The 24329-nt window shown below is 34.6% G+C and overlaps 1 protein-coding gene across 2 annotated transcripts in view; it reads right to left on the reverse strand.

Moving 5' to 3' along the window:
* Positions 1–19619, reverse strand: part of LOC118282013 (serine proteinase stubble) — a 160875-nt gene extending 141256 nt beyond the window's left edge. Inside the window, exon 1 of one of the 2 annotated variants that reach the window (XM_050707356.1) lies at positions 19435–19619. The gene's annotated coding sequence lies outside the window, so the exon portion shown is untranslated. The remainder of the gene's footprint in view (positions 1–19434) is intronic. The other variant, XM_050707357.1, reaches the window with a different exon arrangement.
* Between the last annotated feature and the right edge of the window lie 4710 nt (positions 19620–24329).

Genomic DNA, 24329 nt, shown 5'->3' on the forward strand with positions numbered 1-24329 from the left:
TTACAACACGAATGAATTGTAACTAGGTACAAAGATATTTGCAAAAAATCCAATTTTAGTTTCTATTTTTTATTTTTTTATTGACATAGTTTCCGCACGAAATCTTCATGGTAAATGATTGTTAGCCTTTTGTACTATGTACTTAAATTAAATCAGCCACATAATCCGTGGTATTACAAAATTATGTACAATTGAAAAAAAATCTAAGCGCCTTTATTATTACAAATAGCAATGTCAACAATCAGCACTTTGCTTTTTAAATGATACAATAATTTTATCTAGAGAAGTCGACATTTTAGAAGATGATGTTTAAAATAAATTCTTATTTAATCTACCATATAGATATGTTTAATATATACATGTTTTAATGTGTATTTCTTTCAATTACGTAGGTCCTAGTAAAAGTCACCACACGATTTTTAATTGCAAACTATCATGACATGACTTTTGCTATGTGGTAGATTAACTAAGAATTTATTTTAAGCATCATCTTCTAAAATGTCGACTTCTCTAGATAAAATTATTGTATCATTTAAAAAGCAAAGTGCTGATTGTTGACTTTGCTATTTGTAATAATAAAGGCGCTTAGATTTTTTTTCAATTGTACATAATTTTGTAATACCACGGATTATGTGGCTGATTTAATTTAAGTACATAGTACAAAAGGCTAACTATCATTTACCATGAAGATTTCGTGCGGAAACTATGTCAATAAAAAAATAAAAAATAGAAACTAAAATTGGATTTTTTGCAAATATCTTTGTACCTAGTTACAATTCATTCGTGTTGTAAAGCTTGAATAACACATAAATATATGTGATAAAATCCGGATATCAAATTTTACTCTTTATTTTAAAGATAAAAGAAAAAATTTAAAAAAACCTGTTTAAACCACACTCCGAATTAGCAACTTTAGTATTTTTTTCTCGAAAACTAAAAATAATTGACATGGGGTTTCTTTTGCAATTTGTGTTATTAGGACTAACTACATCGATATACGCTATTAGCTAAAAATGTCCTCCCCCAAGGGTTTCTAAAACACTGTGCAACCGTGCAGTCAGCCAATTGCATACAATTGTTTGAATTCAGATAGTACAAGAGACATAACTAGACTATAGTACCCAGATGCTGATTATAAGGCAAATATAAAAATTGTGAAGTCCAAAACACTCCTCAATATTAAGAGCAAACACGGAACGTCTCGTCAATACAATTTAAACACTAAATATACCGTACTTACAAAATATCGGAATAATGCCAGCAATTACAGAGATAGCGGTAAAAGGAAAACCAACAAAAATTCGCCATTACAATCGATCATAACGTGGTATCTGCAAAATGTAGTGATGAATATGTGCAGTGAAATAATATGCCGGTTACGAATAGCTTTTGATACGCACAGGGTTGCCAGCTGCTAATTATCATGGGGTATGGTAATTTTAAATCAGTTTTTGTCAATATAATTATGTTAACTAGTTAATATATACTAACTAGTGTAAGTGGTTGTAGGTAACTGCCTACAACGATATCGAAAATGAAAATAATAAAAAAATAATAAGCCGCTAAACGAGCAGATGGATTACCTGATGGTAAGCAATAGACACCCGAAACACCAGAGGCGTTACAAGTGCGTTGCCAGCCTTTTGGGGGTTAGGAATTTAAGAATTGTTTGGGAATCGGAGATTGGCGAGAGGGGTAATGGGACCCCCGAAAACCTCACTCCCACAACGAAACACAACACAAGCGTTGTTTCACGTCGCTTTTCTGTGGCCGTGGTATCACTCCGGCCGAGCCGGCCCATTTATTCCGAAGCATGGCTCTTCAACACTTACAAATGCGAGATAATCGCGCACAAACATACATACATACAAACTGAGAACCACCTTTTTTTTGAAGTCGGTTAAAAACTAAGTACACTAACATAACTTTATAAGATCGAAAGCCCTGAATACGGCATGCGCGCGGCGTGATGCGCTCTGCCGGTACCGTTGCGAGTCGCGTCGTGTATCAATAACACATCACTGCAACCATTAGCTGGATTCTTGCTGCCGCTCTCGGCCAGATACACTATTCTGATTCATAGCAAACGGTTTGGCTTGAATTATAATATGAGTACTACTAAGATTTTGTTTCTTCGTTAAATTGATTATAATATGTTAAATACTTGTATACAACTTACTTGTATATTTACAGTAATAATGTAAATAATTTCAAAATATTTCGTTATAAGTATTGTCTATCTATCTATCTATACATAAAGTAAAGTCAAAGAATTGCATAATCAATAAATTCTAAACAATTTTAGTATTACCTAGTTAATTACTCTCTTAGCCCCCTTTTTTGATGACGGGGAAAACCTACAAAAGCTGCCTAACTTTTTTGGGGATAAGAGACTAGGGACTGTGGGATTTTTACCTCACAAACCGGTGGCCACCCTTAGCATCGATAAGGACTATCGAGTCCTCGAATTAGATCTGATCTGGAGCTCCTATGTGTGTAGGTGCAACGCCTGTTACGGCACATCCCTAGGGAGACGTGTGTCTCCCATAAGCCTCGCTGTGCAAGTTGCGCGGCAGCATATGACTGATGATGCTACCGTCTTCCCTGAGGCACTTTCTTAATCCTTCTTAATAGATTCACAAGACTCTAAAAACGAAGCAGTACTTTTCATTCCATTCGTAAGTTTTTTTTCTTACATTTATTGGGTCCACCTGATGCTAAGTGATGATGCGACCTACGATGGAGCACGTCTGCCCATAAACAATCTATTCACTCGGGCTTTGAAGACAACCAGGTTATACTCATCGGGAAACAAAGACTCCGGCAAGGAGTTGGACAAGGAAGCTTGAAGCGAAGCGCTAATAGCGCTAAGTAATAAAAAAATAAATATTGCAATAAAACTCTTAAATAAATAACATAAATATAAACGAAAATCAGATAACATAAACGTTTAAGAGTCTATACAAACATACAAACACGTTAAACTCATAACCATCCTATTTCGCGTCGTTGTCGAGTAATAAAACGAATATAACCGTTATTTCGCTGATTCCAGATTCGGAATTTGAAATTCAAATATTATGTTAATTCTGTCGTTACATTAAATGATTATGTGAAATTGTATTTTATTTTTTATTTTTTTTACCTTGTAACACCATGCTTCGTTTAAGCTACCTGATTTTATTGGAATTAGGTTTAAATTTGAAACAATTGATTGCACTGATTGGAAACGTGTATAATTTGGTTTCTTATTTTATTAAAATGTTCGTGAGACATACTAAATGAATTATTATGTTATTGGCTTACTCACGTAACTGTTTGACGAGGAACTCGACTAGTATCAAGCCATGCTAGAGGCTCATATTCATGAGCAGCATTCCGCGACACACTACGAGATGACTGTCGCTATCGTATATTACATTGAAGCAGGTGCACCTCTATTTACTTAGTGAATTTTAAAGCGTTAAACACAAAAATAATGAAATCAAGTCAGAATTTCAACGACCACATCAAGTAAAAGCTATCGCCGAACAAATTGCTAAGAGCGACTGCTGTGAAATGACGTCACAAGTCAATCCCTAGACTTGGCTCCTCAATCTCACGGTAGCTAGCATTAAATTATGATTCTCCAACCGAAATATCTCAGATTGAAATGTAGATAGGAATATCTTCAAACTTTTCAGTAGAATAATTTTATGTATATTTTTAGGGTTGGGAGAGAATATAGATATTCAGAAAGTACTATGATAGTTCTTTAAAACTTCAATTTAGATAACCCTTTTCAAGACTTTTATCAGCAATGAAGTCTTTTAACTACGAGGTAAAGGAGGTAAAGGGGCAGACACCTGATGGTAAGCGATCAGCGCCGCCCATGGATACCCGAAACACCAAAGAAGTCATAAAAGCATTTAAGGTAACAGAAACTATCGTTTGGTTTTTCTTCTCCACTAATCATATCTTCTGATTTATTTAGTTGCGGTATACAAGACAGTCATTACTTTTCCCAGCGACGCGACGAACTTCAGTTTTTCGGTATTTTTATGGTTGTATCTAATGTAGATGGGTTACAGGAGTTACAGCGGTTTTAGGAGGTTGTGGCGGGTTTGTACGAATAGTTGTTGTTTGAAGCCAAAACCTCTTGCTCAACATACGCACTTGCGACCACTAGACCAATGATGCAAGAACTAATAATATATAGCTATTCAGAAGTATACCTATTTACAATTAATGCACGACACCATACGAGATTGCCAAAAAACACAATTTCTTCTTCTTTTCTGATCTCTGTCCACCCCACAACAGAATAGCGTGAAGAAGCAACAAAATCAAGGCTATAAGACATTAATAGCCGGCCATATTTATTGCGAGACTATTATACGGTTTTAATATTTTCTTTATTGTGGTGTTACTCGGAAACGGAGCTCTATACGGTCGGTTGAGCCAATACGGTGGCTCATAAACCTTGGGTGTGGTTCCATTGATCATTCGAATACCGGAATTGATAGAAAAAATAGATATGGATTAGAATTATTGTTGGTTAATAATATTGAGATAAAAAGATTTTCTTGAAAAACATCATCACGCCTTTTATCCCCGAAGGGGTAAGTAGAGGTGCACATTACGGCACGTAATGCCACTGCACAATGTATACACACTTTTCACCATTGGTGATATAAGTCCCATGTAATAGAGAGTGAACCTATTGCCTATTTTCTTGACTTAATACAAATTCAAATGTCTATTAATTACGCCTTAATAATTAATTGGCAGACGTGGACACTATACAAAGGCTCGCTTACTTCTTACCATTTTTTATGCGACATATGTTACACACAAGGGCAAATTGCAGACTCTGTAATCTGTACCACTACTGACAATATTAAAAAAAACTGAAAGCACTCCAATTATGCAATTCTTTGCAACTCAGGAAGCATGTATGAGATACCTCATAGCATGCCAAATGCGTCGCGCTGTCGCAGCGTCTGCGCTGTACATACGTTTACCAAACCGAATCGAACACCTACGGTAGACAAACGTTTGTGTGAAACCGATCTTACTCAGCACTTTCAACCACTCAACCAACACACGTCTTTCATGACTATTACAGACACAATGGAAAACCACAAATAATTTGGGAACAATCGCAATATAACACTGAAATATCAGACCCACTAATGAAGACTTTCCCTTGTGATAAAATATATCAATCATAAAAGATATAGGTGTTTTTATGATTTATATACGACCTCCTTAGTAATTGGACGGTGATTCTGCTAATTAGGGAATTTGTCACTATTAGGAGAACTAGTGTTGTTTGAAGTCTTTACTTTCAAAATATATTTAATTTTATCTACAATTAATTATTGCATAATTTGATTTTCTATCTAATCTAACATCTACGAATTTGTTATTTAAGATCATATCTATCCAAAGCTGCGGACTGCCTAGCGGGTTACCGGTTGTCATATCTACTTCGACTACCTCTACCTTCGATGATAAAAAATTGAAATACACAAAACCAAGTGTTATAATACCTTCTACAAACTAAATTTTATACAATCCAAGACCTTTCAAACAGAATATAAACTCTCAAACACACATATCCCTACCATAGAAAAAAATTACAAAATAAAAAAATAATAACTCAATCCCACACGCAAAACATCAAACAATCTTGATACTTTCAATACAAGCGCAATGCACATTTAAACGCCAATCAAATACATGATACGGAAAACGCAAATACGCGTCCAATAGTCTCAGGATGACATTAAGATATAAATCAAGCGCACACGCAATGTCTAAACAGCTTAATACGCCTTTAAGCTACTTAATAAGCTCTTAACGGATGCTGATGGCGTGGGAATAAAGGATCAACACTATTAAGTATACGGTGCTGAGTTTAATGCGATTTTTTTCTTTTATTTTTATTGGCTGATAGATTTCTCGATTATATTTTTATAGAATAATATTAGTTGCTTTATTTTTTAATATATTCATACGTAACCTCACGCCTTTCTCACGTGATGGTAGGCAGAGACAATGCAACGCCAATTGCTATGAATCTTCTTATTGTAGCTTTCGTGAGACAAACTAAATTAATTATTATGTTATCGGCTTACTCATGTATTTGTTTGACGAGGAACTCGACTAGTTTCAAGCCATGCTAGAGGCTCATATTCATGAGTTCCTCGTCAAACAAATACGTGAGTAAACCGATAACATAATAATTAATTTAGTAATCAGTTTTTTCATGCATGTTCATCGGTTAAGGGTACTTTTCATTTGGCCCTTCTTTAATATGTTCGATATAATTTCTTTATAAAGAATCTATATATTAATACGTGATGCAAAAACTTTGGACCACAGTTTACGAAAATTGCGCGGACGTAGGAGCATAAAATTTGGTATACTTATAGTTTATGTGTAGGAGAAGTGCATAGCGCTAATATTTTTCAAAAATAATGCTTATAAAGTACATTAAATCAATAAATAAAACATTACACACACATGCATAGTATCTGATCGTATTTGACAAAACGTCAAAATCGATAGACATTGCGATGATATTCTCACGTCTCATATCAAAAGAGTTTTATAAAAGAGTTTGAATTAAATAAAAATTATCCTTCAACGTACGTTAAGTGGTATTGTAAATTAAATCATATATGGTCGAATTTCGGCCACTAGGCGACCACTAGTACAATAAATTCAGACTTATGTCACAATAAAAACAAAAGGAACTTCATTATTGACCACGAGTCAATTAATTATGCACCGAATCGATTACGTATAAAATCTCGATATTGTATTTTTATCTTACTTCAATATTCCAATATTGCAATATAAATAAACAATGTCTTCATTTAAAATTCATATGAATTCGATACCGAATACTTGAATATGATTGTGAATGAAAATTTCGAACCAAAATATTGCATAAAATACTTATATACTGTTGAAAACCACTTCACTCAGTCTGCTATTCTTGAGGATTTTTGTTAAGTACTTCGGTTATTTAATAATTGGATCTCATTACTTCAAGCGCTGAGAAGGTTGGTCTTCTTCAGGGAGGCCTATTTTCAGAAGTGGACGGTAAAATCAAAATTATTTTGGTGGCGTTATTCATTTTGAGTAAGCATCGTTTCAGTTTTTTATACTAATTTAGACTATTTATTTGTATGTACGAACTAGGCTTAAAACTTGTTTTACCTTTGGGGCCAGGGGCGCAAAGAGTGGGGACTCTAGGTGCCCACCCAGTGGCTTCAGGGAAGACGGTAGCACAGTGGTCATGTGCTGCCGTGCAGCTTGCACAGCAAAGCTCAATGGAGATGCACGTCTTCCAAGGATGTGCTATAGCAGGCGTCGCACCGTGGGGGCTTCGGCAGGTCTATTCGAGGACCCGGTTCCCCGTACACATGTGCTGAGGGTGAGGTATAAATCCCATACTGCCTAGTCTTATATTCCCAGAAAGCTAGGCGCCTTTTAAAAGTTTCTATCCATCATAAAAAAGGCTTAAAACTTGTTGATAATTAATGATACTTCTAAATGAAGATCTTGTTGTCATAAACAGAGACTATCGCAGAACCAATGTAAATAAATAAATACCAATTTTATTACCAAAGCTCAAAGAACTCATAATCACGAACTCTCAATAGCATACAATGCACACTAAATACTTTCATCGCGACCACAAAAAGAAACATAACACTCGAAAGTCAAAATCATAATAATAAATAATGAATTGCAAAATATAATAATATGGGCAAAAACTACACAATACAGAGAAATATCTTCACTCCATCATTAGAGTAGCAAAAACGTATAACAGAACCATCTTTGAACTTCATTCAATAAGTTCATTGAACTCGTTAATTAAAACATTATGCATTGCATGAGATAATCAGATATCGGACTGAGATTGTTGAGAATTCTGTTTGAAAAAAATCTCCAAAATCATGTATATTCAACGTCACTCCATTTATCCCTGAAGAGGTAGGCAAACGTGCACTTTACAGCACGTAATGCCACTTTAAAATGTACACCCGCTTTTCACCATTTTTGTTATAATTCCCATGTAATGGGGAGCCTATTGCCACATACTGGGCACAATTCCATACTCCATGCTACTACTAGGTCATTTTCGAAAAACCGAAAAAAGCCCAGCAGTACTTTAGCCAATCCGGTAATCGCAGCCTCTCATCCAGCAGTCGTACTTGTGACCACTCGACCGACAAGGCGTGTGATAAAATCTCCAAAAAATTCTATGCTAATTATTCCATGTTTTGAAAGAGTTTTACATGCCCCTTTCTGTTTTAAACGGCACGTTTCCCAGTATTTAATTCAATGTTTTAATACAAAGATTACTTATTACGTAATTGTCGGCACGAGGGCATGGTAGGTGCTGATTTTAATTACAAATTGCCTAGAAAGTAAATAAATAACTGTTGCTTTTGTTGTTTAATTTAATTTGTATATTAATTTGTATTGTTTTGTGAGAAGTACTTATAAATAATTGAAATAAACATCTACCTTTTTGAACACAATATTCTAGTATACTGTGTCTAACTTTTCTACTCTATTTAAAGGGAATGTATATAGTCTTTCTGGCTAGCAGAATGAGTAATATGCTAATTGCAAATCGGCGCTCTGTTTTTTTTATTAATGGAATAGGGGGCAAACGAGCAGTCTGGACGCCTGATGGTAAGCGATCAGCGCCGCCCATAGACAATAGACAACCGTAACACCAGAGTTGTCACAGGTGTATTGCCGGCCTTTTAAGAAGTAATACGCTATTCTCTTAAAGGTTTGAAGGTCATATAGATTCGGAAATAACCATTCGGTTCGGGACAGCCCATTCCACAGTATTATTACTCTCCGAGGCAGAAACTTTCGTGAGAAGCGCACAGTTGTGGCCTGCTAACCATCTATATGATGGGGATGGAAGTGCTGTCGTAGGTTGATTTATTCGATCCGGCCAATCATCGCACCGAACGCGCTCTCGTTTCGATTACTTTAAACGTAAAGCGAACTCGTACTAAGGGTACAGAGATAAAAACGAGTAGTCGACCTTTAAAAAACGAGGGCAATCGGTACCACGATACCACATTAAAATTAACCAAGATAGGCATTTAAAAAAAGCAATAATTTTTCTCATATACTCGTAAAAAGCCGATGTTACGCAATCAGAAGGTAATTAATATAGTTTGTTATCTGAATGAACTTGCTCGGTGGTCCAGTGAAAGTATTTCAACTTTCGTGTGTCGGATCAACTTTTAATGTTTATGTTTTTTTTCTTTAATTGATATCTTGTGACGGTCAATGGCATTTATTGGCGTGCGCAAAATTAGCAGTGTCGTAAGCGTACAAAAAAAAATTTGGCCTAAGGATTTAAATGTATTGGATGGGTTAAATGTATTCGGAATTTTGGAATACGATAAACTTATTTTTACTCACTATAAAATTGTCTTTTTTGATTTTTTGGGGAAAAAATATTCAAAACCAAGTATATGCCTAACTAGCTTCCCCACGGTTTCACCCGCTCTGTTCGACTCCTGTTGATCATAGCGTGATGTTATATAGCATATAACCTTCCTCGATGAATTGACTATAGAACACATTTTTTTATCTGACCGCTAGTTCCAGAGATTAGCGCGTTGAAACAAACAAACGATAGTAATAATTGGTTTACACTAAAACTGTTTTCTTTGAAAATCCATAATCGTAAGAAATTAATAAAAAAAAACTATACCTACTTTGCTTAATTAAAGAATCAGCGATTAAAAAAAATGCAAAGATGACCCGACGCAGGCACATTGTAAAATATATTAAAAGAACTCTTCTACAGTAACAGTTATTTTTAACAAATTCCACATAATTTAGCAGCGCACCGGTCGCTAAATTTAATTGACCCATATTTTAACCAAATACTTTTTACTTTTGCGCAAAAATGTTCTTAATGAATTTTAATGGAAATTAACCGAGCACCCTAATAAAATTAACAATGAATAATTATGAAAGTCTTTCATAATAACTTTCTACTTTAAAAAGAATAAGAACTTTCCTGCAGCACTTGTCTGTAACATTTAATATTGTAATTTGGCGAGAAGTCATCGAAACGTTTGGTTCATTTGCATTTTAGACCGCTTCTCACATTTGCTAAATGGCTAAGGCTATATCGTGTGTGATCGCATGAGCAAATTCTAATCTTGTAATTTGTTCGATTAGGTTAAGCAGTTAGTTTAACAGTGAGTGAGTTTTTAAGTGTGGGAGAGTCATGCTTCAGCACGAATGGAGTGACCACGGCCTCACACGAAGCCAACGTGAAACAACGCTTGCGTTGTTTGAGTGAGTTAGCAAAAGGCTCAAGTATCCCCCTTTCCAATCTTTCCAATCCCCGATTCCTCAAGAACCCCTCAAATTCCTTACTCCAAAAAGGCTGGCAGCGCACTTGTAATGTCTCTGGAGTTTTGAGTATCCATGGGAGGGGCCGATTGCTTACCATCAGGTGATCCGTCTGCTCGTTTATCGGCTTACACCATAATAATAGTTCACCATTATTAATTTAAATTAATTAATATTAAAAATATATTATAGGCAATACTAAACTCAGCACATCAATAAATAACCAAAAGTATCACCAAATAAATAGAATTACTATTTTATCCATTCAATAAAAGCATGTCAGCAAACATTATAACATTTGCATAATAATATAAAATCGATGCAAATTAATAAAATTGATGCGAACAAGCTAATAGCGTCCCAATATTTGGAATCATTTGCGAATATTAAGATAAAGATATATTTACATAACGATTAACTTAATAGATTTCCGCTTTTAGAAATAGTTATTTCTATTTTTCTGTCTATGATTGTTAGTGACTGTTATGTACACTTTATTTGATTAAAATTTTTGGTCTTGTGATAGGTACTGATAATATACTGAGTAAATATCTTGGTGAGCCCAAAGGTTTAAGATTCCCGCTTCTCACGCATAAGATTGTGGGTTTGAAATCTACCAATGGAAAGAACCAATGTGACTTTTTTCGGGTTATAATTAAGTCTAATATTATTTAGACACCACTGACAAACGGGGAAGGAAAACATCGTGAGGAAACCTGGGCTTATAGTTCCTAATCAAAAGTTTGAAATCGCCAGCCTGTATTAAGCAGGCATGGTGATAATGCTCAAACCTTCTCTGTGTGAGATGAGGCCTTTGGTCAGCAGTGGCCACTTATAGGCTGTTGATATGATGTGAATACTGAGCATAAATTAATGTCCTAGGTACAGACGTCACCAGTTCAAGCTACTTAGACCTCTCCTCACTGGAATTTCAACTATAATGCAAAATAATATGATTGAAAATTAATTACAAATGACAAATTGAGAGCATAGCTTAACATGTAAGTACATTTAAAAAAATAGCCATTAATTACATCCGGAGTTACTTTTAAATAAACAATCAATGAAACATAATAAAGAATACAACATTGAACCAGATTAAAACATAGCAATATAATAAAAAGAAATGATTTCCTACAACACTGGGTTACTGTACATTCTAACTCTCACTGCACGAGCTACTAACACAGTCGCATGCGCAGCTCGCCTAGTTAGTGTGCGTTAGAATAGCGGACTCCCAACGAGATATCGAACTCCTCACACTATTGAATGATAAAAGTATTTAATAAATGAATAATTTAAAAACTGAAAAAATGCTTTTAATCATTATGTCCTCGTCAACTAATCTAATTGATATATCTAATGCTAATAAATAAAAGTAAAAAAAATCTTAAGTTAATCAATATCAAGGTTACACCTTGAAATACAAAATGAAATCAATAATAAGCATAAAAAAATGTAGTCGTGGTTACTTTTAAAATAATGGAAATACTATCTTCTATTATTCTTTACTATTCTCAGAGGCGTAACCGCCTATCACCTACGAGAACCGAGAAAGGAGACCGCGTTCAGCATCGTGATAGGCCAGCTTCAATGAACCAACCAATCAGAGCATCGAACGCGTTCTCGTTTCGACCTCATTAAACATAAAACATACTCATACTAAGAGACCCATAGTCAAATTATATCTTAGTTTCGGAATTTTTTTATGAAATAAGGGGTAAACGATCAGACAGGTCATCTGATGGTAAGCACCCGCAACACCAGAGGAGTCACGCGTTAACGGCCTTTTAAAAAGGAGTGCGGATCTCCAGTATTTCTATGTTGTTAAAATTTTATAGGTACAAAATATAAATAATATTATGTTCTTATTGCAAACATATTATCATAAATCTCGTGGAGGTCCGCTGTATAGACGCACACTAGTTCGCTGTATAGAGAATTTGCATGAGCGCATGCGTGAAAACCGAGTAATTAATGTATGAACACAAATACCAACGTGCAACACTTTCTTGGTGATATACGATCTATATTGTTGGTATAATATCTGTTTTTTAATTTATATTGTAATTAATAATTATTTTTCCAGTCTACATAATACTACTGAGAAATTCTCGAAAATGGAAATGTGCCCGGTATATGGCAATAAGCACTTACCCTTCCTGCCTGAGGATAAAAGATGTAACGATATATTAGGTATTATACACTAAACCTTCCTCTTGAATCACTCTACCTATGTAGTAATTAATAATTATTTTATTTTGTAGAGTAAGATTGACAGGCTTATTCTTTTAGTACACCTTTTAGTACACCAGTAAATAATTCTTGTCAGTTATGCTAATAATCCCATATTACACATTAAAATAAAAAACTACGTTTAAAAAGCCGACTTAAAAAATCTTAAAACAAATAAAATGTAAAAATATACTATTATTAGTACTGATAGGTTATCCACCCACTGATAGGTTAGAAGTTGGTACCACACTATTAAAAAAAAAAACAAACATCACAACATAGCACCTCCTCCTTTTTTGAAGTCGGTAAAAAGCTAAGAAACAAGTGCAACAGAGAGAGTTATTATTAGAATAAAAAAAGTCACTTTCACATTATTATAACGATAACATAATAATTAATAATTAATTATATCATAGTTGAGATTATCATTGTAATTGTCTGTCTAGCTTATTATAAACGCTACGTCTGGGAAATACTACATGGCCATTAAGATTGAAACTGCTTTATAATTATAGTTAATAGAAAAAACTGAAGAAAGAAAAATACAAAAAGAAAGAAGACTGCCTCGTTGGCTGAGTGGTTGCAAGTGCGACTGCCGGGCAAGAGGTCTCGGGTTCGATTCCCGGGTCGGGCGAAGTACTGGGCTTTTTTCGGTTTTTCGAAAATTTCTCAGTGGTAGCACGGAGTCTGGAAATGTGCCCGGTATATGGCAATAGGCTCACCACCTATTACATGGGACTTACAACATAAATTGTAAAATGTGGGTGTACATTGGCATTATGTGCCATAATGTGCACCCTTCGGGGATTAAAGGGGTGACGTTATTTATTTATTTTTTATTTATTAATAGAAAAAAATCTTCACGCTTTGCTTAAAAGGGTAAATACCAGAGATGTAGAAGATCTTATCGGCTGCTCCTTAGGTGGCGACAGGGGTGATGGGGTGAATTGCCTACTACTTGCAACGCATTTGAGACAAGACAACGATGGTCAGTTTCGAGATATCGTGAACAATAATTGTTAAATTATTGAAAATAATAAATAAAAGACAAATGAACGTTTTAAAGTTTAACGCGAGCGACCAACTACTTCCGCATGCACTATAATATTATTTTTCAATGCGGCATATCTCCTATTATACCTACATGGGATTTATAACTTAAATAATAAGAAGTCTTTTCTGCTTAACCCAAATTAGAATAAAAAGTGTGATGTCATTGTTATGTAGAAGTAAAATAACAAAAAAAACTGCATAATCACACTTCAAACTCAAACATACTCGTATTTAACGAAAAGCAGATCCTTATGTTCGCACCAAAAAATAGATTGACAAAGTGTAAAATTTATAACGGTGTTGAAATTATCACATATTTGTGGTCAATGTACAATGTATGTACATAATACATACATATATAAGGTGTTCTAAAATTATCTGCCACGTCTTTAATAGGAGGTAGTGTTGAGTTTGAATATTACAATAGTAAAGAAATTTTGTACACCGGGCTAGTTTATTTAATTTGAGAACATAAAGAAGTTAAATAAATATTTACTCTACTCTGCATAACGTGATTCACAAATATGCACGATGTATCGCTTCGTCAATGAAAAGAATTGTTATCAATTGATTGAAAGAGTATGAAAGGTTATAATATAATAACAAACACATAGATTTTTTTGTATGATAAACAAAATACTCATAATAATCAGTAATGTATATTTAATATTATAATCTTCAAACACAACACTACCTCCCATTAAATCCGTAGCAGATAATTTTAGAACACCTTATATACATATTGTATGTACAATGTATATACATGTGTGTACATTTACTAACAAGATAACTGTTCACTTAGATCGAAGAAACTGTACACTTGATATGATTTATCGACTGATAAAATTGATGGCTACAAAGATTCCGTATTTTAGAAGAAAAAATTCGCTATGTATTATTTTTTTTTTGTATCAAGTATGTATTTTGCGTGGGCGTTAAGAATTTGTGTGGTATGTTACGGACCCTGTTATTATGATTATTTATTGCTATTATGACGATATGAAAAATGATACATAAGATGTATGTGTATCTATACTACATATATTTATTTATTTAACACTTTTACACATAATATAGTACAAGGCGAACTTGATGCGTAGGACATTCTCTCCTCTGTCAGTGTCGGTCTACCTTAGGATGGTACAGAGACAGGACATGGTAGGTACATAAGCCGTAATATTAGAACTTTAAACTAAAATTTTCTTATATAATTTTGTTCCATTAGAAAACTTATTTTAAGATAGTTATAAAAGTCGTTGTTGTAAAATATTCCATGTCGTAACTGGAAATTGTAAAAATCTAAAAAGTACTCAATTATAATTTCCCTAACTCAAACTAGAAATCGAACTTCAAACTTCATCTTAAGCTGCAATCATTCCAAATATCAAATTACTATAATATTTCATTCAAACACACACAATTTTGATTCATCCATTTTCGGAACTAATAACTAACAATATGTTCCGCAGTTCGATTTTTATAGTAAACATGTAAAATATACTGTTACATTACCGTTCTAGACATAAAACTGAATAAATTAAGATGGCGGTTGAAAGGTCAGGAAGTATTTTATTATACCTAAATGAATCATATTAGATTTTCTTTACATAGATAAATTCCAAGGTGATTGGACTTCGGAGCTGCGGACAACGTAAAAGGTTACCGGGGCTCCGACTCAAAGCAGGAGAAGGAACGGGGTGGTTTTTAGTCAGTAAGAGTCTGACATTCCCTTTCGCCTTACCTAAGGCGGGAAAAGCCATCGGATAATGTTCCCCACTCAAAAAAAAGGTGATTGGGTTTTATTTAGATAGCTAACATATATGATTTTACCTTTTTCTTTTTTTATCGTATAAGTCGGTAAACAAGCAGACGGATCACCTGATGCATGAAGCAAAAAAAATTAAAAAAAAATCGCTGCCACCCATGGACATCCGAAACACCAACGGCGTTACAAGTGCGTTGCCAGTTTGGGGGTTAGTAATTTTAAAGAATTTAAGGGTTGTAGGGGAAGTTGAGGTTTGGGAAGTCTCTTCTTACTTGTCCTGGGTATTCAACGAGTAAATAGCTCTATGTCTTCTTAGAATTCAATTTCAGTAGTAGTACATATTTCTATGCATGTTAATGAGAGAAATATTTAATTGAGGAAGCATTGTACTGGGGCCTGGTATTTCCACTCTCCACTATAATTTCCTGACTAGAAGTAATAACTTCTTGTGGTGTACAATTTCCAGTATCATAATACTGTTATCTCACATATAAATGATAGTACGAGTATGCAAGCGGTAATCAAGAATATGAATAAATTGATAACCTCTTGTGTTTCAGTATTTTTGGAGATCTATCTTTCTGAATATTTAAAGGCAATTTTCACCAACCTCTCCATAAATTTAAAGGGACCTCTAACCTAAAACAGTTACCGCCGTTTTACGTCTTTCTAGGTTATAACAAATACAGTAATAGTATAATACATCAATGGAAGCAAAAGCTCTACTAGTTTCAAATCACAGAGGGACTCTTCATCACGAGGTCGCGCAGCCTACTCATGGACGCCGCGTCTGCGGACGCTGCTCATGTTAAAGAAACTCTCTGCAACTCGAAACTAGTAGAGCTTTTCTACATTAATGAACGTGAATAAACTGTAATGTTTATTCAATTTAGTAAGTATGTCTCACGATAGTTATTATAAAATATACATTAGATAAAACGGATACATGTATATCCTCCTATACTGTACCCGACGTTATTTTGTTACCCGCCCGGATATGAGAAAATAATGTAATAATACGATATGAGTAAACGCATGCAAGCAATATTGAACGTAATGGCAGGAAAAACCACGTAGTAAATACCTAATTCATTATAGCTATTTTCCAGTGAAGTCTTCAAATGCTATTTTTAGTTTTCGAATCTCTCTTAATAGTTTTACGCAATATCACGCCTTTTTTACCCCCGAAGAGGTAGGCAGAGGTGCACATTACAGCACGATGCCGCTAAACAATGTACACCCACTTTTCACCATTTGTGTTATAGGTCCCATGTAATAGGGGGTGAGCCTATTGCCATATACTGGGCACAATTCCAGATTAATAGTTTTATCATACAGAAAGAGCAAGCGGCATTCTCTAAAACAGCTTAGCATGGGAATTACATAGCAAACCCATTCTTATACAAAAAACTATCAGTCTTAAGTACTGACTCCGGATGTATCCTGTTCTTAACTAAATGACCTGAGTGCATCACCAACATATTCTCGCCGGTACCGGGTTCAACGTAACCGTCAGTTCTCACGACGAAATAATGCGATCGTTTAGAAAACCTATTTGTACCACATCTAGGCACAGGTTCAGAGGTTAATGACCCCCGTTTTGTATACAATTTCGGACACCACTTAGTGCTAATTCGGTTTAAAGACTTTCTCAGTAATTATTTTAAGTGATTCTTCAGTTTGGTCGGTAGTTGCGAAAGCTAGATGGTTGCCTGTTGCACTATGCAATTAATTGTCATCAAATTATTCGCTGAATTACATAGACCGTTCTGGAATTACATATGTTATCAACATCATCATCATTAGCTTTTAATATTTCACTACTTTTTTTGAGAGGGGAAAGTCATCCATTGACTTCTCCTGCCTTAAACGAGGCGAGAGGGAGTGTCAGACTCATACTGACTAAACTGCACCCCGTTCCTACTCCAGCTTTTCGAGCCGGAACCCCGGTAACTCGCTTGCAGTCCGTAGCTCCCGGTCGGCACCAGCCCTAACACTCCCAAATGCCGAAAACTAGGTGATGGTAAAAAACGAGTATAATTTAAAAAAAAATGAGGAATTAAATGTTTATTTTATGTAACAATATTTTACTTCCAGGACTACCTATATATTACTTACTATACATACTATACAATATCTTCAAACAACAATACAAACTTAGTTGAACCAGTTAATTCCCAAGTCGCCACTTGATTGAAGTTTGATGTGTTTATTTGTCGTTGGCGGTTTGATCGGTAACTAAGTTTAAGTTCATCGATTGAGTTAACAGACTATGTTGTTGTGGTAGGTAGTTACATGCCTAGACACGATTTCACATAATATAAGTTAATTTTAACACGCGTTACTTTCGACACAAATTAAAATATAATGTTTGTACTAGTAGTCAAATAATAATTTAGATAGAAATTAGCAAGTTAAGAAAAAAGTAAGAAAGTGAATTGCGGACGATAAGAAAAGCTAAATATAAAAAAATAATTGTTGGAAAGCAGTTTTGCCACGGTTAATCTAAAAAAGAGGCCTAAATGACTCGATCTCCATTCACTATCTTCAAACAACAAAAATATTAATCTTAAATCGCTCCGTTGTGACATGAAATAAGACAAACAAAATAACAAACCTTCTTGGAAATTATATGCAAAGAAAATTAGGTGTTACAGCTTTATGTTTTCATGACAAATACACTGAACTATTTCGCGTTATTCATAGTTGTCTGTTAACTGCTTAAAACAATGCATGCACATTTCTCTGGATTGATAAATTAATGTTCTTGTTTATTTCATTTATAAGAAAAGATAAAATTATGCTTGAAAAGTATCCTATGCATGATAATTATGAAATGCATGTTTTAAAAATTCATATAATTGTCGCAAAAACTACATAATTCGATATCTCAATGAATATTCTAAACACACAATTAAATGAAAAATTCTTAAATATAAATTGTTCATAACTTCAATTTTAAGTTCTATCACTTATTATTACAGTCGCATTTTCAATAAAGTGTGGTTTTAAAATATAGATCAATGTAGTCCGATTTCAATCACACTTGGTATTGGTAACACAATCTAGTTCAGTTGGAAGAAAAACATATGTGAGAGTTACAGACGTTCATAAAAGGCATGACTTAAGATTTCATTGAAAATTGTACCATAACCTCTACACGATACAGTCTACTTTTTCATAGCTTTCACAGTTCTGTAAAGAGTAGTAAAATTTCAAAAGTTACTGTTTAATTTCATTCTCTGTTGTAGAACTATAAAAACTTTCGTCGGGCGACAGCTTCAGTAGATTTTTATTGTTAAAGTTGAAACTGAAATTATGGTCCAAATAAGATGAGATGAAATTGACGCGTTTACGCCGAGCTGAATTTTGTTTGAAGTTTTCTGACAAGAAAGTCTTTTGTTATATTTTATCTTTCAGAGACATTGGCCTAATTTTAATGAACAGATATTTTTGGTTAAAATACATCTGGCAGATCTCGATGTACATTTTAGAATTGCACGTTGCTGAAAGTTAAGTGTCACTAAAATGAAACAGCTGATCAAAAATTTCCGCATAGAAATTTCACTCAATAAATATAGCGGGGAAACTGCACTGTCCACATCTTAGCAATTTCTACTGAATTTACTTTTCATCCAATAAATAACTGAGAAATATCCGCAGCATCTTAAAATACGGATCAGATGAGTGGCTGGCCACATATCGTGTGCGTCGCCGGCGCCGCGCGACGCTCCGACGATTTCGTCCATTTTTTTGCAAGTGACGACTTGGATTTCTAAATAATTTAAATACGTGCACGAAGTCAGAAGCGCACTAACGCAGATCGCGTATTAATTGCTATTCAATGAATTGGGTTTGTGTGTACCGAGTCGCGTGCTAATTCGTTGCTTAGTTTTATTTATGACGTGAGCCGCACGATCTGAACTGAATCAATCAGCATCTTATAATATTGAGTAAAAGTTGAATGAAATACTTACGGTCCGTATCACCGTCACAGAATCCAATTAAAGCACAAAACCATGTCACTGTCACAGATGTATTTAGTTTACGGTAGCACTTGATGCGCGACGAGTGTTCGCGATGTGTTGCGCGGGAGTGCGGCGACGCGTGCGTGCGATGTGGCTGCGCGGGCGCGACTGAGCGACTGCGCGACTAGGGCTGTGCGACACCGAGCACTGCCGGAGAAATGAACAGACGCAACGCAACTCGAAATCGCATAAGTAAAATTGTTGCACTTTTATTAGGGACGACTTGTTAACGTAAAAGTGGTACTAATCTTGTGTAAATAATTACACCGCACGGATTATGCGGAGCGACGTAATAAATCGCACGGTACACTAGTTAGTTTGTATTAAGTCAACGGCTTAAGTAATAAATAAGGATTTTTCAAAGAGTAATCGTCATCGGTTACTGTTAACCTTAATACATATACAAATTTAAAACATTGCTGTTGTCTGAATATATTGCCTCTGTTATTAATGCTAGCAAATTATTTAAGAAAAATAACCATAGATATTAATCTACAAATATCTGGGCTTAGATAAGATAAATAAAATTAATTGCTAACACCGAAGTTGAGATAGTGACCGAAGCTTTAATGGCTTTGACCATTAATCACATGTTTCTATTAAATCAAATTATTATTAACATTTTGCGAAAATACACTTACGCCAGTATTCGCGGTGAGTGTTTGAGTCATTATTGACAGCTAAAGCTTACACAGAAATGGTTCATAATTAGCATTTACGCATTTTTACGATGCTGAAAGTAGTGTGTTTATATCTTTCGCTCAATCTGAAGGAACAGTTATCCTTTTATGGTTATTACTTTCATAAGTGGTGATTATGACCTTTCCTAAAGTATTTACTACACATAAAATGAGCCGAGACATTAAAATGAAGCTTTTAAAAAATAATTGTGTTTTCAGTTTTGTTACGCGTATAAAAGACATCAACGCGCGCATCGACGCGTGCGCATAATATGTAGTTAACTGTCATTCTGTGTCTGTGTGACTTTTATTATTTTAATTTGAATAAACGGTACTGATACTTAGACAAAACGATATTTTTTCAAAATAAGGGTAGACAAGGGTGAGTAATCCTTCTCTACTATTAATAATTTTTCATAGGGGAGTAATCCTTCTCTACTATTAGTAATCCTTCGTAGGGATTAATGATAAAGTTACCAAAAACTATTACTATTACTTAACCAGATACAAAAAAACAATATCAATATGAGTAAAAATATATGTAACAATTCAATCACGCTAGGTTTCACATCGACTGACCCATAAACAAAGACCACACAACGAGTTTACTCTATCTCACTCGCATTCAGTGTATAATCTATACACTACACAACATTTTTTCAGTTTCTATATCTTCGGAAACTGATTTGAGGAACTGGTAAACTGATTTTTCTACTATGTTTTATAACAATATAAGTTGGAATAATATAGTAGATATTATTATTTGGTAATAAGACTTTACTTAGGCAATACTCCTAATTGACTATCTATCTACCTGTACGTTACACACCAACCCTACTTTCAGTTAGTATTTTTGTGACAATAATTAATTTTTTGGTGATATTTTTTTTACTATACTGGTAGAAACTTCCTATATGTTATAACGGGCCATAATCTAACCCTATTCCAGATCAATATTAATCCCTTCAATCGTTTTGACGTGAAAGAGTAACAAATGAACAATCAAACCTTAACATTTATAATATTAGTACGATATCCCAGATACAGCTTGAAAGAAATCGTGTTCGAAAACTTGTCACAACTAAAAAAAATTACTTGCAGCTAGTCCACAGTTGAAAGGATAGTACAGTTACAGGATAATAAAATTCAGAAAGGCTGAAAGTTTCAGAACACATCGTGACTTACCTTTTTACTAACTGCAAAATGAAATTTAATTCAATAACTGTTTTGTAACTGCTATTTCGATTTTTATAATACTGTAAATTGTTTTTAGTTATATTTAAAAACCGGTTCAGAAAGTTTTTAAAACACAACAGCGCCCCTAGAACGAGTACGAGTTTTCCCCTAGTACAAGTTTTCTTTACATTGAACGAAAACGAAACGAGAGCGCGTAGGGCACTCTGATTGGCTGGCTAGAATGAACCAGCTAATCAGAGTGTCCTCCTGTGAACATCGGCTCCTGTCTGCAGACGAGAGGATGATCCCTAATCAAATGGTCTAACTGGCTCAGACCATCTCATTGAGGATCGTCTCCTTGTCCTTCTTTCCTCAACATTTCCCAAAACGATGAGCTTCTTCAAGCTATTCTCAATTCAAGAATTACATAATTTCTCATTTATACATACATAAGCCTTTTTCCCATAGGGGTACGCAGAGACAATGGAACGCCAATTGCTACGAATCTTACATACCTCTTTCGCTTCATCAACAGTCATCAGTCTTTTCATGAATACTCGTCGGTTAAGAGTACTTTTAATTTGGCCCTTCTTTAATATATCACCAATCTGGTCGCTATATTTCTCATTTCAGTATCTATTATTCCCAGATAGTACAATGGAACAATTCTCAGCACTCTCCTTTGGATTACAGACCACTAAACTGTTCGTGTATTATTCGGTCGTGGATTTACATCGCTTAGTACTAAGGCATTAGGTTCAATTCAGTCAAACTATTGTGAGGGACTTATAGTGTTGTATATTTTGTATTAAACGACAGTATTGTGTTTCTTTGAATTACGTAAAACGATTTATTTATACAAAAACTTTTGGTGCAAAAAATACACGAATAACTGTGATCTCGTATTTTCTAAAGTATGTTCACATGTCTTGGTGCTCGTGTTCATAAATGCAACTCCTGAAAAGTGCTGCGGACTACCTAGCGAGTTTTCGCGGCTCCGGCTTGAAAAGCAGGAGTAGGAACAGGGTGGTTTTTAGTCAGTAAGAGTTTGACACTCCCTCTCGCCTCACCTAAGGAGAGAGAGAAATCACTGGCTGGCTTTCCCACTTAAAAATGATTACTACTTTTAATGATTACTTAGTAACGATTTTGTTCTGAAAACAATTGCTAAGGACTGGGTTAAGTAACCATTACATGACTGCGTACGGCAGTAAGAAACTACTAATTAATTCCCAAATTCATCATTCATGAAAACCATCTACACGTTTTATTAAGAAAAAAGCTAAAACACTTCCGATACTCCTTACAAAGATAGGAAAGCCACTACAAACCATCTCACAATTCACAAGTGGACAAAGCCAGTAAATAACTGTGGACCACTTAGAGATTTCGAATGTGATGTTGTTATAAAACAATAAATCAATCCCGTAACTTTCTTACCTCGTAAGTCACAAATCAAGAGCGACGAGGACTTGCCTGTCCGATGTGCAGGGTTCACACGTATTATTAAATGATCGTTTAATGTTCATTATTGAGAACAAGCATAGGCGTGTAGAAGAAATGTATCATAAGCTATATTATGTATTTAATCGTTTGATCAAATTTGAATAATATATTGTAAATTGATTGCAAACTATAATCATCAAGTATATTGGATTATTGTCATTTTTTTGTGATAAAAGGAAATCTAGATAGTTTAGCTACTAAAAACAGATTAAGCAACGAATACTTGATGATAAATTATGGTATATATCTCAATTATGATAGAGATTAGGTCACCAATACGAATTTACATTAAGCGTAACAAAATACTAAAACAATAAAACTACTGTTACCATGGCAACCCTAGATATGAGTGAAAGTGATAGCAACGTTAGAACGATTAGCCGCATCTCTTGCGCCTGCGCCGCTCCGGGAAAGCAGGCGGCTGTCAAATTTACTTGTCATGACTTGTTATACAGGAGTGTTGCAAATATCGCGAGAGTAACGTATGGTGACGTTGGGGACGGGTTTGTGGCTTGTAACACCAGTTTGGAGAATGAGGTTTTTTTATATTATACCTATATTTAAAACATTTTTTTCTTTTGTATAGTTTGGTATGGTATGAGCGGGGAGTGTTGGTGTGTGACAAGTGTAAGTGTGTCTCATTCATATTTTTATAATAATTACCGCGAAACTTATTATCTACTAAATAAAATAAAAAATACAGTTTACTCACTTAAATTAATAAAGAAAAGCTTTACTAGTTTCGAGTCACAGAGGGACTCTTCATCATGAGCAACTACTACATACGCGTAAAAAATGTTAAAAAAAGTCAAATTACTTCTTGTGTTGTCAATAAATATTAAAATGAAATAATAGCATTGGTTAGAACAGGTTTAAGACCACCATCTAAGCTAGCTACCATCTAAGCTAAAATATCTATAATTATTATTTCTGTATGATTTATTTACTTTTCTTGATATATAATTAAAAGCTAAAATTATATGTTTTTGAGCTTACTGCGTATCGAACAAATAATGTCTAGGATCACACTAGTACCTATAATAGGTATTTTGATGCCTAATCAAGAACTTCTAATTAGTTTTTGTAATTTAAACTTCAACCAATATACCTAGACTCTTATGACGTAGTTTTTTTTTTTTTTGAGAGAGCAAGATGCAATAACTTTATTAGCAGAGTGTGTAAGAGCCACAGACAGCCACAATCGTAGCTCACTTCAGCCAGACCAAGTTATACGAGTCTATTTAAAGAATTGAAGGTATTGCATCACAGTGAATCCTAATGTGGGATCGTGCATGTCATGTATGTGTCATTCGATGCAAGCGCTACCCATGTTAATCAGGTAGTGATAGAATTAGTTTTCCGAGTGGATAAACCTTAGCAGTAATTTCATTCATCGATTTAAATGTCTGTTTCTTCAAATCCATGCTTTTTTATGGAATAGTGGGCAAACGAGCGGGCCGTCCTGACCCGCAATAACAGAGG

Source organism: Spodoptera frugiperda, chromosome 31 (genome assembly GCF_023101765.2).
Source record: "Spodoptera frugiperda isolate SF20-4 chromosome 31, AGI-APGP_CSIRO_Sfru_2.0, whole genome shotgun sequence".
NCBI lineage: Eukaryota > Metazoa > Arthropoda > Insecta > Lepidoptera > Noctuidae > Spodoptera > Spodoptera frugiperda.